The following is an 18738-nucleotide window of genomic DNA, read 5'->3' as shown; positions in this document are numbered from 1 at the left end:
GAGGTTGCTAGAGCAATGAATGACTTCTTCAGGTGAGGTGGAGGAGAGGAAGATGGATAACGCGGAGGGGGAGAGATAAGTGATGCAGAAGTGAAGCAGCAAAAGAGAAACAGAGCCATAAAATCTGATCCAATTATTACTACAGCATACCAGGATGTGCTGTTTTCCATTAAAACGCTATCTCTGTATCTGTCTGGGGTGTTCACAGATGTCACTAATTGTATTTTTATCTGTATTTGCTGAGATAGAAAAACAATAGCTGGCTGCTGAATAGCAACACTGTTATGCAACGTATCCTTTTCACAATATCCATGTTCTTTTTATTGTCTGTGTTCTGCCACCTCTCATGGTGTCGACTCACAAGTATGTGGTAGACCTTAAAAGAGTTTTCAACCGCACTACACTGCATCAGTAAAGAAATTATGATAAAAGCAAGCTATACTGCACTTAACTATAATAAAAAAAAAAAAGCTAAAGCAGGATAATTTTCATATTATACTGAAATGAGCAGAAACCAATGGTTGCCTTGAAGTTAAGAACATTCAGCAATCTACAACAACACTGCTGCATGGTTGGAAAATGTTCAGTGCAGATTAATAATAATACTGTACCCAAATCAAAATGTTCTAACTCAGCTCTGAGTCACCAATCTTTTATTGGGAAGGGTGCGATTTACATCAAAGTGAAGTCAAGTCTGAGACTTTAGGTTTCACATTTTAGGTCAACGACATGCTGCGACCCAGGTTACCTCCAGATCTGCTCCAGCTGATCTGATCGTGTTCTGATCACAATGCACTCTGCATACATTTACACCTTGAAGATACAGATAGCAAGATGTAAACTAGGTCAAAAAGTACAAGTACTTTAGCTGACTTTACTAACATTCAGTACTGGTACATTAAGCAGAAAAACAGGGTGAAAAAACATCATGCGCTGCCCTCAGAGATGGGCTGTGTTTCCCCACCTTTTCTGTGACCCCTCTCTATTTTAGTCAGAATGACAGTAGGCCGTTCACGCAGCATTTGAAATCATCCAAAAATCTTATTAATTTCCTCTCACACCCTGATTTGTTGTTTTCTAAACACTAAAAAAGCCAAATAGATTTCTGCATCTGTTTTAAGTTCCAACCTGGTGCTTGAATAAGTGTTAAAAATCTAACATCAAATCCTTACCAACTCTCAACAGTCGCAAACTTTCAGCTTCTAAAGGGGAGCTCGTCAAGGGTGCCCTTTAAGCCCACTACTTTTTAATTTGGCTGTAGAACCATTGCATTCCATGCTTGTGAGAATATTTCAGGCATTTCGAGGAAAGGAGTAAAACATCTTTTGCTTTTCATTTCAAGCCCAGATACTTGAAGTCCTTCACTTGATATTGCTACACTAACTGTCAGCCATTGCACTGAAGTCAGAGATGCAACAAGAGAAATAGAGAAAGTTAAAGAAGGCATCCTCCATAACAGAAACGTGTTCAAACCAAGTGGGAGAGGAGTGAGGAAGAAAGTGGACAGGCACGTTATTGTTACTCTGCACACGCATGACTTCTCACCATCACTGACAGTTCACACTGGTGGGGGATATGGCTTACATCCTGATACTGATACTGATGTGAGCAGTTTTCTGGAAATTTGAGATATAAGCAGCATTTAAAAATTAAGCATAAAGACCTGTTTTGTAGATGTGCTTGCTCGCCTAACCTGTGTCTGTGTATGTAATTTATTTACAAAAGTAATGATCAATAATGTATTTTTCCCATCGGTCAAAACGTGATCCTGTTTGTGTCAGTGTTCCAGGTTTTTCTGTAAGTTTTTCTGCTTCCTCTACAAAGGATTAAATGTGACCCAGCAAAACATGGAGCTCAGACAGAGTCGTCTCCAGGGTTACATCCCAGCTTCCCCTGCTTCCAGCCTGCTGAACTCAGGTCAGCACACCACCTTCAGCAGACATGATCTGACTGCTCAGGGGTCAGTTACAGTGTACGTATGTGCTTTCCTCCACACCTGCACCTTTCTGTATTGTTACTGTTTTGCTCCACTTGCTTTGCCATGGTAATCCTTTCAGGCTCCAGGATGATATTCATTTACATGTGCAAAACTGGCAAGAAATGTTGTTTATTTGTTCTGTTTTGTTCACAACTAAATTGTTGACTGAGGGCAAATTAAGTTTGGATTTAGAGTAAGAACTAATCTGATTAGGAGCAGAGCTGACTCATCCCAGTCGAAGCCCATGCTTGTTTGTGTTATATTTGATTTGGCGCATCTTAAAAATAGAAGAAAAAAATTGTTTAACTCTTTAATCCAATAATAATAATAATGCAAAAAGTTCACTCATGTGTCAATGTGATAATTATGAGCGAGACTGAAAAAAAACTATTATCATCAGTAAAGCTGCACCAAAGCTCAATTTAAAACTGTAACATAATGTGTGGTAGTGAAGCAGACTGGATGTCTGGGCATATTTTGAGGATTGGTGTTTTTCTTGTTTCTGCAGATAAAATCAAACACAGTAACTTCTTTGCAAATAAGAAGAAAAACCTGAATAAGAAAGAAAACAAATACAGGTGCTTCCATGTGGGTGTACTGCATGGCTCAATTTAGCAATTAACATGCCATCATGCTCTGTGGCATGTATAAATATGCTGAGCAGGCCCAGCTTCATATTAACCCCTCATTACAAAGTCTGCACTGCTGTGTCATGATGTGGGGGCATTTTGCTGGCATGGTTTGGGTCCACTTGTCCCTTTAGAAGGAAGAGTCACTCCAAATCGATACAGAGTTGTTCTGAGTGATCACCTTTATCATATGATGGGGCATTTTTATCCTGATGGGGGTGGTCTTTGCAGGATGACAATGCCCCCATCCATAGAGCACAAGGGGTCATTGAATGGTTTGATGAGTGTGAAATTATTTAATTAATCAATTCAATTCCTTGACAGTCACAAGATCTTAGTCCAGTTAAACACCTATGGGAGATATTAGACAGTGTTTTCCAACACCAAATGAGGGAAGAATCTTTTGGGAGAATGGTGTTCCACCCTCCAGTAGAGTCGACAGACTTGTAGAATCAAAGCGAAGGAGCAATAAAGCTGTTCTGGTGGCGTGTGGTGGCCCAACACTTCACTTAGACACTGTGCTGGTTATGTTGGTTTTCCATGTAATTTGTCACTTGCCTGTGTATCCAACAGAGCAGCTGTTGAGTTTAATGGAAATAAAAAAACAAAAAAAACAAAACAGCAACATGAATCATCAACTGTCATGTCATGTCAAGTCCATCAATCGAGTGAGGGCTTTCTTTTCCCTTTCTTTTGCGGCAACAGTCAGATCACATCATTACAATCAAAACCCATAGTAGAAGAAATACACATTTCTACACACACAGTGATCGAAGTCAAATACAAAAGACTGAACACATTGCATTGAAGGTTTGACTCACTCAGACAGAAAATGTCTCACTTGAGGAACCTTTACATTGTGGGATTTTGGGCTTTCTCAGACTGAAAGATGGGCTGCATCAAAATTCTGACATGTCAGGACCAAAATTGCACAACGTCACAACCCAAGTTTACAAACCAACCAACTGGAAAGCAACAAATGACACAAAATTAACTGTCAAGCTTGTGTAATGCTACTGCTGAAACACATACTTAAACTCACTCTACAAAATTGCTTTTCACGTTTCTCTCTTTTCCTTGGCTGCCAAGAGCTTCACAATCACCTCCTCCTATTTTCAAAAAGAGAGTCTCCTCCTATGCTGGCAGAATAAATCTAGGGATGTCAGTGTTGGTCAGTCAGTCAGTCAACCACTTCAGACACTACAGTTGTAAACACATGAATACATACACTACATTAATTATTTTACATACATACAGTACATTCACTCATTCGGCAAACGCTTTTATTCAAAGTGACTTACAAGTGAGGGACATCACTAAAGCTTTAGTGCAGTAGGAGACCTTGGTGTAAGTACTAAGTAATGCATCTATTCAGTAAGTGCAAGGAGATCAGGTAAAGAAGTGCACCGAAGAGAGTCCTGAAGTTTCTTGAAGATGGAGGTGAATGCCCCTGCTCTGATAGCATTCAGTCGCTTGTTCCACCATCGGGGAACCGCAGACGGGAACAGTCTGGACTGTGATTACCCTGTGTGCAGGGACGACATTCCTTGGAGGAATGCAGCGGCTGATAGGGAACACAAGCCTGTATGATTGAATTCAAATAGATGGGTGCAGACCCAGAAGTCACTCTGAAGGCAAACATTATTGACTTGAATTGGATTTGGGTGGCCAGTGTGGATCAGAGAGTAGTGGAGTAGGCTGATTGAAGACCAGACAGACATTGCAGTAGTCTGTACACCAAGAGCTGGGTGGCGTACTAAGTCAGGCAAATTCAGATTTTTCTTATTTTGTATGGTGCAAAACGGCATGACCACGGGGGACGAACGCAGCATGGTCAGAGAAGGACAGCTGGTCATCAAACATGACAACCAGGTTTCTCACAACCTTGGTTGGGGTAAGGGATGAAGAGGCAATTTTGATACTGATATAGTGATGTAGAGTGAAGCACTGTGTGCTTGGAAGTCCAGTACGGACATGTACATGTGCAGTAGATATGTGTGTGTACTTGTACTGCAGCAGCAGCAGTACATGTACATGATTAGATGTTATTTGCTGTCTCTTCTTCCAAGAGAGTATCAGCTCCTCTGGCTCATCTCATAGCTATGGCAACAATGGCAGCTCAGTCCAGAAGTCATGTTTTATGTGTCATCACTAGTGGTGCTTTGACCCTGAGTTTGAGTGTATTCAGTGCAAAAGGGGTCTGTTGTGAGAAACTCCTGCGAGACCTAGAGTTCATGAAAGTGCCCTTAAACAAAAAACATCAAGAGAAACCTTCTAGTTATCCGTCCGCCCACACAAGGCCGCCAGTCTCTAAACCTGTTTATCTCTGATCTCTTTTTCTCTCGCTCACTGTTTGACTCTGACTCTCTCTTTTTTTAAATAATCCATTTCTGTGTGCTCCTTCATTACTGTGCATGGCACTGCTCTAAAGCATTTACACATACAGTACACCCTCATCTTGGTGTTTTATTTTTAATGTTAAGCTCTTTCCTGGAGGTTTATTAAATGCAGCTCCATTTCAGCCTGCCCGTCTACAAGAGGCAGATTAGATTTGAAAAAATATACATTTGACTCCAACAAGCTCCTGCATATCTGTTTCACTCCTCGTTCTCTCAGGACACAGCCCCTCTTCCCCTTTTGTCCTCCTCTAACTGTGATTTCCACAGTAAATGTTCCCTCTCAGCAGAGCCAGCGATGGGTGGTAAAGGGAGGGGGGTGGGGGCATGCTGGGTATTATGGGTAATATTTTGTAATGAACAGAAAGGCCCAAGCCCCCTGGAATTTAGCCTTTCGCTGTCCCTGCCAACTGTGCCCCCATCTGTATCTCCATTTCCCTTCAAATCTCTACCAGATATCTCTCCAAAAACCATCAATTTCTATTAACCATGAAGAATTTTTCATTGAATTTTCTGTATTGTGACAGATATTTGTTCTGCCACAGTGGTACCTGTCAAACTCTGTGACACTTTTATGAGCTGCAAATCACATCATTCATTTTTATGCTGTTCAGTTTCCCCTGATTTTGCGGTGCTGGACATAAACCTCAGTGAAATTAGCCTCTCACTGATCGCTGCAGTAGATCAGAGAATGTGTGTGTGTGTGTGTGCGTGTGTGTGTGTGTGTGTGTGTGTATAACTGGTGTGTCTTGGAAATATATGTGGGAGACTATCCTTCTCCCATGAGCCCTTTGGTTCATTCAAAAATACAGAAAGTGAACTCGGTGTTTGTGTAAAAAAATGCTATGTCTGTGTGTGAGGGCGGTCGGTGTGTGTGTGTGTGTGTGTGTGTGTGTGTGTGTGTGTCTTCCTTAGTCTAACCATCGGCTTCCTCATGGCCTCTGTACAATAACAATCAGAGTCCAAACCAGCCTATCAATGCCATTACTGCCTATAATAGAAACATCTACTGTATGTCTGTGAGATGATCCTATCATAAATGCCCTTGTTGTCCTGGGCTGCTGTAAGTTAACAGAACTGCCATTTTGCAGTGGATACTAACGTAGAGATGCACTGACTTATTTACTACAAGGCAACCAATCCCACGACTGCATCACCAGTTTCTGCAAGCATGAAAAACATTCACTCCCCTCCAGCTGACTCTGACCTCTGACCCCCACAGTGGAGCAGGGCAAGTGAGCACTGACTATTATCCTGACAGGACTATCCTGTAGTTTTGTATAGAGGGACAACGCTTTGCCCCTGAAGGTTAACAGGGATATTCTGAACAGCACTGTACAATATACAAGGATATCTACAAACTTCACATAACCATGTATTGTGGAATTGAATGTAAAAGACAAAATATAAAGGGCTGGCTCATTACTGATAGAGCATAACTAATTATAATGGTGAGAGCTACAGCATGAATGGACTGCATAAGAAAATAAAAACACCAAGAAAATAAGCGTTATGAGGCATGAAATCTTTAAAGCTGGCAGCAAGCGTGTTTTTAAATAAAAATGTACATCCAGATCAAGTAGCCACTAACTTCAACATTTAGTTTGACTGCAATCAGCAAACAAGTAAACTGAGTTGGTAATACGACATTGTAGGTAACTGTAAATTTCTGTTGGACTAACAGTTATATATTTGTGTATATATGTGTATGCTTCCTACATTATTTACTATGCTTGACTTTAACTTTACCTGTAGTGCTACCTGCAGGTTGATACTTTTTGGTTTTTAATTATTGAGAGGATCAAAGAGAGCCACAGGTCTTCCTTTTGCTTACATGGTAATTTAAACAGAGCAGACAGGAACTGAGGAGGAGTCACGGAGGGATAGTCTGAAACGAGGATATGTAAGGATTCAAAGGCATCAATATTAAATGACCGATAAATAAAACTTTTAAAAATAACTTTCAGAAGTCATATCTATGGCCTGTACATACAGAGGTCAACGGAGGGATACTGGGATGTAATCTGGTTAAAAAAAAGTAAAAAAAAAAAAAAAAAAAAAATCTTATCTTTCTTTAGAGGAGACTGTGAGTTATGAGTCCTGTGAAAACTGTGGAAAAAAAGCTAAATTATATCCCTGAGATAAAGTGTCTTCGACACAGCTGCCAGAGTGAATAAATCCTGCCAGATTTAGAGATGAGAGTGTCTGTGTATCTGTGATAATAAGTGGTAGCTTGTAAGGTTGTAAGGTCACGGAGAGAGAGAGAGAGAGAGAGAGAGAGAGAGAGAGAGAGAGAGAGAGAGAGAGAGAGAGAGAGAGAGAGAGAGAGAGAGAGAGAGAGAGGTAATCATATTTGACAGAGAGGGGCGAGATGGAGGAGAACCATTTTTCTGCTCTTCCACAATATTCTGCTGCCGTCAGAGTATAGGTGTGTGACTCAGTGATATAACATCCTCCATTCAATACCCCAATAATAACACTGCGCCAACATACACAACCTCCATTCACCAACCATGACCATAAAGATATCTATCATATAAAGATCGATAGACCTCTCATCTTTATGATCTACACAACTTGCACTGGATAGAAGTTTACTTGCCTGAATTCAACAGCATTAAGCCGTGCTGAGGCTGCCTCTGCTCCGGCCACAGGGAGTCTCACATAACCTCTGCATTAAAAGTAAAAGAAGAGTAGACACAGATTTTAACAAGACACAAAGAAAGAATATTCAGAGTGCAACTTAGTCATGATTACACTCAAGTTCAGACAGGTGCTGATTCAGCTTTATGGTCACCTCGGTGGATGTCTTTTGTGTTTTGTGGTGCTGCTGAATTGTATCACATTATACTGAGAGGTGTTTCTGTTATTTAGATATAAACGGGGTGGACATATGTTTTAGTATAACACAATAATAATTCATCAGCATCAGAGCATCAGCAGCTCTTTCAGACAGTTTCAATAAAAACTGAGTGTGATAACTGTTATGAAGGGAGGATTTATTGCATCACTGTTGCATTAGACCGCCTTGTGTAATGATGGCAAAACAAAATGAGGGATAAACCAACATAAAACTAAAGATTCCACACAAACAAAGCAAAAAAAAAAACAAAAAACGAAATGAAGTAGAACTGTTTCTCTATAGTGAGCAGTAAACCATCACTTTGTGTCACCACTGACAAGTGTGGGGTCACATGACTCTAATTCACATCTATGAAACACATTCCACTGTGGGTTGGTGAAAGGTAACAGAGAAACACAGCGTCCACAGCATGAACACTACTTGTTTCTGTTCCCGTGGGGGAATTTTTGGGGGGTTCTCTAGAGCACAAACTTCAAACTCAGAATTCGTACACATAGTAAATAGTAGTGCAGTATATAGTTAATAGGGAGTAACTTCAGACACAGCCCAAGTGTGTCTGCTAAATGCTTGCATTGCAGAAATCAGGCTGACAATGAAAACGATTGAAGATCTCACAAACAGGCAACTCTGTCCTTTTCTTGGACCAACCAGTGACAAATGTGTTGCACTGCTTTGACCTTCCATTGTCAAACCAACCCTGACCTTTAAGTTTCGTCAGATTCAGATGAGCGGTGTGATTAACAGACAAGCAAACAGATACAGACTGATCTGCTGCCACACTGAAAAAAAGTTTAATTCTTCAAAACGAGATGGATATGTTCGAGAATGACAAATGACTCTCACAAAATGACAGATAACACAGAATTAAATACAACCTAAGGCAGTTTTAGTGCTGACAAAGTGACACTTCAGCAGAGAGAACTCTGTTTAGTCTGTCATATTATCTGTCCACTCCACTAATACTTCAATAACAACAATAATCGTCTTCATTTGTATAGCACTTATCTAACAGCAGGATTGACAAAGTGCTTCACAGTCTGTTGGCGCAGCTGTCTGGACAGCACTGATGGAGGATGAAATGTTAAATATAAATAATATGTTCAATGAAAATGTGACATTTTGGGAAATACGCTTTGTTTTCTTGTCAGCAGTTAGATAAGATCAATATGAATTTCATTACTGTCCTTACAGTAAAGAGAAAGGTCCAACACTTGTTTAGCCCGGTTTCAACTCCAGAGCTGACGTATGTGCATGTTCACGGTGTATTTTACATGTGTAGGAAGAGAAAACGAGGCAGTGTGGTACAGTATAATAAACAGTGAGGTGGTGTCCGGTATCAGAGGTATTTACTCACATACTGGCTGCATGCAGCTTCTCAGAAGTCCTGTCAGTGATGTGTAAAGGCTGAGCACAGCCATGGTGCTCCGACACAGGTGAAAATCATTGTGCCTGATTAGAGCCCTGTGTGGGTGTGTCCAGCTTATGGTTGACTGACATGTCCCCTACTCTCCAGCTGGCTTTATTACATTTGTAGAGTGGGGGGAAAAAAGTCATAACTTTATCATGCCTTCTGCTACATTGAGTCAGATGGCCGCACCCTTCAATACTTCAGTAATTCTTAACAAAGTCCAGATGTATTTTCATGAGAGATCTTCCCGGGGCAACGCAGGTCCTTATAACCAAAACCCGACGCGGGACTAGAGTCGTGCCAGTTATATTGAGTTTATTCCTGTGGATGTTTGGTATCAATCTGTCTAAAAGCTGGAGTGGATTAATGTGGAATTGCCATTAGCTATGGTCATGTGCTGTGATGTAACCATCAGATGAGAACAATGTATTTTTCACACAGTGTGAAAGTTAAGAACATGTATTGATTATCTTTTTGATCACAGCTACTTGATAATAGGTGGAATATAATACCTCTGTCAGTGAGGTTGTTCTCTTTCTATTTGGGTCTTCACTCGCATTTTAGATCAGGACCATTTATCCCCGGGTTTACTTACACCACAGTCCTCAGGGAATCAGTCAGATCATGTCTCTTTTAGTTTTTGGAAAGTTAGGCTATGTGATGCAGGACATGGGTATGTTTTAGATTTTGTACCACGTCGACCTCGAAATGTAATTAAAATTAAATTCTAAGACACAAAATGCTAATAAGACAATATTGGAGCTGTTTTTTTGAGCTGCATCTTTCCTTTTTTGCTTCCAGTCTGGGTGTTAAGCTTCTGTGGGCTCAACTTGTCCCGGACCATCTCTTGGCTGAACATCCAGATATGAAACAGATTTCTGTCTCTTGTCATCTTAATCCAAATCTGAAAGCAAACAAGATGTCAAACAACACAGTATTCCTCTGATAATAATGAATTTAATTGGAACAACTAATGACGGATTAGAGCCAGATAAACACAGAGTTCAGGTGGGAAGAAAGAGAGAACTGGCAAGATACCTCCTCTTGTTTTGAGTCAAAACTGAGCAGCTTTCTTTCTGTCCTGATGGCGAGGCAACAGTTGATCCAGATGGATTAGTACCAAGAACATGAAACATAACATGTGACTGAGAGTGTGCCGTGCGCATGTTTTTATGGCTTGTGTTTAGTTATGCTCTCTGCCTTGTGTGTGTGTCAGAGGCTCAGGGGGGAAGAGGAAGTGTTGAGTATGTTCGGAGCGGCTAAAAAGGTTCACGAGGTTCAGAGCTAACAGACTGGAAATATGACCGTGAATCTCCTGCCAGAATCTACTGAACCTATGGATTATGGATGGAGTTCAGCAAAGGTCAGGTTTACTGCTAGGAGGCCTTTCAGCTGCTTGTTTAAGTGCAGGCAGAACAGAGAGTGTGGACACACAGTCATAACTCAGGCTGCACTTAGCAGTCAACTTTGATTGACCTGAGATTTCCTCTCTATAAATGGTTAAAGACGGATGCAGACAGAGATGGAGGGAGTGCAGTTAAGAAAATGAGCTGATAGGAGCACTTCAAACAGAATCATTTCATCCTGCCTCACAGATTGTCTGCCAGTCTGCAGAGGGATAACACTGAGACAAAAGTACCACACAGATTACATTATCATCACAAGATGATATAATAGTTTTGTTATAAACTGAGATATGATCATGAAAATATAACTTATGCTCTCAAACAATGTCTGATAGCACAAAAGATAAAGGTAATGTTTATCCAAGAGCTTAATTCTAGTCCTTAATAGAAGCAAAACCATGTGATCACAACTTTAAAGATTCAGAGTGAGATACTGCAGGTTTACCCAAAAACGGAAGAGGAAATGCTAATTCAACCCTGAACTTTGTCTGCAGGTATTCCTTTGTGTTGCCTGTATGGAGCCTGAGTGGTAAAAGTCCTGAAGGTACCTGCTGCTGCTTCTTTTTATCTTATTATACTATTACAGTTATTATTACCATGCAAGACGTTGAGGTGAGTGGGACGGTCCCCGGTTCAGTTCCCAGCCAGTTTGCTGGTTTGTCACTCGCCTGCTCTCTTTCCCCACATCTCACTATCTCTATCAAATGAAGGCATAAATTTGCCCAGAAATACTCGAACAAAGAAAAATAATTGAAGGTGCAATAGATTTTTATATTTTTATTAGCAGATAAGACTTATCCTTTCCTGTTAAGTGATCCCCAGTGGAAATTACACCCTTGCATGTACTGTTTGAGCTTTTCAGTGCGACTGAGTGCAGAATAAAACTGAGATTGCTGCGCTCTCTAAAAACCAAATGAGCAGTGTGAGCCAGTGTGAGCTCTAATGTGGCAGTGGGTTACAGTGGCTGACTCAGCTGTAATGAGACATTAATGAAGATGTTGGATAATTCGGGCTGGCGAGGGAGAGAGACACGGAGGGAGAGGGGAATAGGGGAGGAGAGAGGAGGAAGGAGGCGCCAAAGGTAGGGAAGCACCAGCTGCTTTTCCAGATGATCCACACGGGGAGACACAGCTGTCCACTTCACCCGACTCTCCTCCCTCTCCTCCTCTCTTTACCTCTCTACGACACCCTTCAGGAACCGCTTCAGCAAAACGGCTTTAATGAAGATATATTACCACGACGAAAGCTTAATCCATTGTTGCCCCACAGATCAAGTCCCCCCTGCACACCTCTCCCTCTTAACGTGTGGACAAGAGTGTTTCCCTCCATCTCCATCATGCTGGACAGCTCCCCACTCTGTCAGTAATGTTTATGATACTCTTGGAAGGAGAGCTGGCAGAGGCTGCTCTGTGAGGGCGGTAAAAATTCAAACAGTGAACTGTGGTAACGAGGGGCAGCAACTTCCACAGGCAATTATATTACTGTGTAATATGCATGCATGTGCATGTAGCATGTATGTAAACACACAAATGAAAAGCATACACCAAGTAGCACAAATACAATAAAGGCTGAAGGCTGAATGTAATGTTCTCAATATAGAATACTTAACAGTAGGTGCTCTCTGAGGTTGCAATGACATTGACAAATAATACACTGATGGGCACATGCATCAGTGCTTCATTAATCTTAAAACTCTTGGTTCTGAAATATTTGTCCAGTGTTCTTAAAGTAATGTTGATGAATGTAGATGATCTGTGTTGACTGAGCTCAACGGATTGGAATGGGATGGTGTTTGCTCTCTGAAGGACACGTCAATGACGCGGCTCTTTGATTGGTTCCATTTGGTCATTATGCTCATAAGGCACATATTGTGGAAAAAGGAAGAGGTAGCAGCAGGAGGCGAGCTACTTTCCACATCATAAGCTTTACTCTCATTAACTATAATATGAGAAAAACAGAGATGGGTGAGAATCTGAGTCACGCGATTCTTTGACAGGGAGGTGTCATATTTTAATTCATTACTCACTATAATGTCAGCTGGACAGGTTTACACAAATGTCCGTGCTCTGTGTGTCAATTTTGCAGGTTGCTAATCAACTGGTAGGACATTACTACTGTGTATGTTCAAAGAGAGCTATCAAAAAGACACTCACATACTGTATTATATTATTTTAAGTTTATGTGGAAAGTTTGTTCGCAAACTGTTGCTTATTTACATATCAAACAGATATGCTGCAACAACACAACACAAAAAGTCACAAGTCCAATCGTCGCTCTCCTTTGAGATCTGTTTTTGGTCTCCACCAAGTCCTCTTTAGCTGCTATATGCTCAACTTAGTTCACCAGCTAGTTGCTAACTTTGCCTGTCTGCAGTTTGGTGATGAGTGTGTAGGGTGCAGTGTGGGGTTTTGGGGTTTACTGATATTCTTGTTCTATGAGTATTATTGACTTCTTTTAAAGTTAATATAACACAGTCATGAGACCTTGAGATTCTGAGAGTTGGGCTTGAGGATTTTAACAGTCTCTTATTATTCAGATTTAATGATTTCCTTTTCAAAAAATATGGCGGTGAATACATCTAACACTCCCCATGACACTGAAAATGAATGTAGATTAGTTAAAAGGGTATTTATGAAAGCAATTTCAGAGGCTAATTTCTCACAGGCAAAGCAGTCAAAATACTTTTCCTGATTGGCAGACAAAACCAGCTCCTCTAAATTAAACGCTGTAAAAATATCTCATTAGAGGGAATTTAGCACTTTTGTTTTTTGGGGGTTTTTTTTGAGTGTGGCAATCAACACCCAGTTTAGTTGTGATGCATTTGTGTTGTTAGTCTGATGGCTGTGAAATACTTTTTAGAGGTGACTAGAGAATAACTTCAAATTGAATTACTCCAATAAAAAAAAGCTTTTATTTTTAATAGCAAACATGACATTACAGTATGCTAATAAACAAGGGGAGATGTATTCTTATTTCAGTCCTAAGAGCTGTTCACGCTTGGCTCTTCTTCGTGAAGGCATCAATGTCTCTGGAGAAGAACATAAACGGCTGTCTTGTGTCCTAAAGTTTATGTTTTTTGTGTAAATAATTTCTTTTATTCTTGACTGTATCTGTAATATTGCTCTGTAACTGTACCCACTGACTCACACTCTCCAACACCAAAAGTCAGCTCGTGTCTCAGTCGGGGTTGTGAACGACAGTCGAAGAAAACCAGGCATTAGAGGAATTATAGGGACGTTGAAGTGTTTACATGTCTTGACTTTAAGCACGCCAGGTTATACAGAAGGGATCAGCACGTAGAAACATTATCATTCTCCTAAATCCCTTTGCTGTAAACTTTGCAAATTTGATATGCCAACAAACACATTCTATAAGCTGCCATATTTTAAGCGGTCCAAAGCAGGTGTATGTTACGCATTTTAACTCTGGCTCTTTGATCACAGACTGAGCCCTATGACAGGTCTCTTTACAGGAATAGTTCCACACTTTGGGAAATAAACTTATTCACTTTCTTGCCAAGAGTTAGATGAGATGAGAATGAGAAAGTGAGATCAGTGTCACCAAAACACATCTGTTCACATGTTAGTTTTTGTTTGTTGTTTAAAACCCAAATGTAGAGATGATCATCTCTGGTTTAGCCTGGTGTTACATGAGGTGCTACTTCTAAAAACACCAAAAGACTGAACATAAAGGGCCAGCCAGCAGCAGGTTAGCCTAGCTTAGCATAAAGACAGAAAGCAAGGTGAAACATCTAGCCTCACTCTGACTGAAGACAAAGTCGACCTATTAGCACCTCCTATAGCTCACTGTGGGACTGTCTTTGTCCAGCTGCACTGGCTTCATGCCCTGCAGCGACCTGTGGTGCTACTAGCAGCAAGCTGAGCTAAGATCTAGCTAGCTTCATATTTAATATTCAGACAAAGGAGGGGTATTGATCGTTTAATCATCTTCTCACATTACCAAAAGGGCTTCATTTTTTCACCTGCACTGCAAGTACACGCTCAGGAACACAGGGCGAGGATTACAGACTCCTTGGTGACAAGTGGATATAAGCAGGGAAACTCCTTAATGGTGTTCCTACATATACTGTAAACAGCCTAAGCTTCAGCTGGACTCTGTACAGTCAAACACAGATGATGTGCCGCCCCCTTGGGCCCCACACAGGTATGAAAATATGTAATCATCCTCTGGACACTTCTGGCATTTTCAAACCTTTACTTAAGAAGGAAAATGAACGATCAGCACATCCTTAATTATAACTGCCTGGGGGAGTAGATGCAGAGGAGAAGAGGCTCCAGACATTCAAACACTGACGCATCAGGAGCTGCCCTGTATGATGCTCACCGACTTGCTCAAGGCCACTTTGAGGGCAGCAGAGGGGGAGGAAACACTGTTACTCATCTGTCCTCCCACACATATTTTATTAGCCAGTCTGTGAATACAAGCCAACAACCAAAAAAGGTTTTGTAACCTCTAGGCGGCTGTTTCTCCCACCTCTAAACATGTAGGCAGCTATACCTTCTTTACAGCACATCTTCTGTCAAAAACAAATGCGCCCTGCACTAAAGTTCTGACAAATGTTTCAAACACATTGGTGTGCCAACGTAAATCTAATAATTCATGGGTTTTTTTTTTTTTGGGGGGGTTTTTTTTATTTTATTTTTTTTATGAGCTGCAGGATAGAAAGTCCCACATCAATAAATTCACTGTACAATACAAAGCATTTTTGTGTGGCACCTTGTGACCTGTTTGTCAGCACGTAGCAGGTTTTTCTGTGGTACCTGGCACAAGCTGCTGTCCAGTCATGCCCGTCAGAGCCATCCCCAGGTTGTTCATGGCTGTTGCTCCGGCGTTGGGGTCTGACATGGGCATCTTCACGGAGAGAGACTCCATGGTCATGTTACGGCTCCCATCTGGAGAGAGAGAGGGACCCAAGAGGAATGAAAACGAGAGATTTTAAATTCCCTTTTGGGATTGTTATTCATCTACTACAAAAAGACACACATTGATTTAGATGGGTAAAAAGGTGGTGGTGGAGGGGTGGGGGGGGGGGGGGGGGGGGGGGGGTTCAAGGTCAGAATCAGAATTATATATGAAGGGTGTCAGTTTCCTTTCATGACAAAATCGCTGTACTTCACTGATGTGAGTGCTTTGTGATCTTCACCGTTTTCATTTCCATTCTGCCATTTGTCAAAGGAGAAAGGAGCGGTGAGGCCACTGTGACCCTGAAGTCAGTCTGACTCCATATTAACTTTTATGACACTGTCATTTATAATCCATCCTTCCTTGTGCAGTTGTTTGTTCAACTTCTGTTCCCAGATTCGACAACCTGGCTTCTTGACATTTCCTGTCTCTGTCAGTGACCTATGACCTCTGCTCAAAAAGTTGCAGTTGTTCTGACTGAAAATGCTGTCACACATGTACAGATACCATACACACACACACACACACACACACACACACACACACACAGACACAGACACAGACACACACACAGTCTTATAAAGTGTTCACAATATGTGGCCTTTGAACACTGACACTGAAGAACAGAGCTTTTATATTAACAGATAAAAGGGGAAATGTTGGACTAAAAATCTTTCTACTTATATACCTGAGAATAAAACCTGATCATCCAATTTCTTACAACTTGCAACAAAATGTCTTTTGTTTGTTAATAGATCCTAAATGACTGCAGTTTAGAATTGGATGTGAACTCCCAACAGACATGTTTTGCTTTGTACAAAAATTGTTGGTCATTAACAGTGATATGTGTTTTAATGTTATTCCACTTTCCACATCCTCATTTGCACTTGTTGTTATGGTACTTAAATCTCCACTTTGGTTTTATTTTAGTTTTCATTTCAGCCAATTTCCTACAGTATCATTCAATGCCTGTTTATATATTTCTACTTCACAGTTATATTAGATTGTTATTAATTAGCTGCTGCTGACATATTAAGGGTTGTTTCCTTTTTACAATATATCTTCTTTGAAAACTAAAATTACATGCTTTTTGCAAAGAATGAAAATGAATGAGCATTGGTGCAGCTGTGGGCTAAAGTCTTGCTTCTGATGGACTGTCCTGCTCTGTTGATACATGTGATAATTCTTGTAATAGTTAGCAACAGTTTGTATTAATATTCTTTTATAAATGTGAGTTATTTCTCTCACTAGCGACCTTTTTTTTACTCCTAAGTTGCTCTTTCCAGCAATCTTAATGTAATTCTTCGAAGTTTGATAAATACAGGCCCTGACCAAAGTTCAACTTGACACACTAGACACAAAGGCATAAAGCAGTACACATATAACCTTACCTCAGAGCAAAGTACAAACCCAGACATTTCTTCTTCTGAGGCATAAAAAAAACAATTTCTCCAACCTACTTTACCAACGCACAAGTAAGCAACCACAGAAAACCTCAGGCTCATGGTTCTCCGCCAAGACCGAAGTCTTGCACAGAAGAGCAAATATATTCAGATCCCCACAGAAAAAAAACCCTGCAGGAAAGTCAACAGGAACAAATCATACATCCACCAGCGGCTGGAGTTCATTTCACATTTCTAAATACTCTTACAACTCTTGCTGGTTGAGCTCTAGTTGGCAGACCTGTAAATTAGCGAGTGGCAGCAGCTGCTGGCTGAGCCACAGGCCTGTCCTCCTCCTCCCTGTCACTAGGTTTAACTGTGGTAACACAAACCTGAGCTGTCCATCACTGGGATTTTATCCCTCAACAAAAGTTCTCTCCAGGGCCTGTTTACTTGTGCTCACAATGTGTGTCTGTGTGTTCATGTTTGTGTATATATACACTGGTCTAAGCTGTCTCACCAACAGAGCAGCAGCAGGAAGCGTTGCTTCTCTAAGAAAAGGTTTATAAACAAAAGACCTAGATGTTTTCTACATGACTGTGAATGTGCCTGTTTAATATTAGTGTGATTGTGACATTTCAGCCATAAACATTTTATACAGCCTGACCACAGTTCGACGGCTTATAATTAACTGTAATGATTAGCGCCGTATAGCTTTGAACTTTGTAAACAGGCTTTGACAAAGGGGGGGCCATCCTACCGGCATGCTTGTCATATAGCGACAGGACTGTTGTTTTGCATTGCCTTTCATTCTCTTAATTAATATTCTCTGAGAAATTCCACTAACACTGCAACACTACCCCTGCTCAGCTCCACTCATTAAAAGTTGTCTGTAGGTTGCCATGGCAAGGCCCGATAACATATTCACTGTTGTGGTGTTGCTATGTTAATGTTCCCGACAAGAGCTTCACAGGCCTGTTAACTGCTGACAGCCCCATTAGCTGTCCTGCTGAATGGGTGGCGGTACACTCACAGCAGAGATAATACAGTGGGAGGGGGAGGTGTGGTGACACATAAAAGTTTACTACACATCCATGATATTTTAAAAGCAGATTTACAACATAAGAGGTGATAAGAGTCTGTATGAAAACTAATGCAGGGTTTAACAATAGACTGCCCACTGTCCTGCTGCCAGAAAGATGTTGATGAGGACTAGTAAAGCAGTGAGAAAGGGGCCCAGCTGGCACAGTGCCCATAATTCATATCCTGACTACTATCTCTCACCCGGTGACGCTGTTATCTCTCCTCTGCGATCATCCCACTCGCCACTTTCTTACATCTTTTTTAACAAATCAGTGTGTGTGCCAGCTCAGAGTTAGTCAGAGCGTAGTGTGGCATGTTTGTGGGCGATGCTACACTGAATTACAAAGCGAGCAAAAGCATCAGTTACCCATTAGTTGAAAAATGATGAATCGCTCTTCACGAGGCTTGTACCATTTGTCAGCAATAAGGTTCTCAGAGCTGGCTGAGTTTTTAAAGGCACCAACAGTTGCCACATGCTGATAATGCCAACAAATGTTCCCAGGAACACAGACAGAAGCTTGGGTGACTGTAAAATGATTAGTAGTTTAATAATATATCGTGTTTATGGAGCACTTTTCAAGATGCTCAAAGTGGCTTAATGTGACAAATTAATTAAAAAAACACTTCCATACTTGGGGTCACTTGAGGACAAGGGATTTATCTCCATCTG

The 18738-nt window shown here is 41.0% G+C and overlaps 1 long non-coding RNA gene and 1 pseudogene across 1 annotated transcript; both read right to left on the bottom strand.

The window, feature by feature from the left end:
* LOC139606117 (ecto-NOX disulfide-thiol exchanger 2-like) overlaps positions 1–18738 on the bottom strand; it is a 124382-nt pseudogene that overhangs the window by 14927 nt on the left and 90717 nt on the right.
* On the bottom strand, positions 2393–9355 carry LOC139605653 (uncharacterized). Its single transcript, XR_011684445.1, has 3 exons — positions 9221–9355; positions 7606–7674; positions 2393–3185 (listed from the first exon to the last, which is right to left on the bottom strand). It is a non-coding gene; the product is annotated as an uncharacterized lncRNA (long non-coding RNA).

Source organism: Trachinotus anak, unplaced genomic scaffold (assembly GCF_046630095.1).
Source record: "Trachinotus anak isolate AG129_WGS33_773 ecotype Australia unplaced genomic scaffold, CSIRO_AGI_Tana_v1 ptg000021l, whole genome shotgun sequence".
Taxonomy (NCBI): Eukaryota; Metazoa; Chordata; class Actinopteri; order Carangiformes; family Carangidae; genus Trachinotus; species Trachinotus anak.
This window is presented reverse-complemented; position numbering and strand designations above follow the sequence as displayed.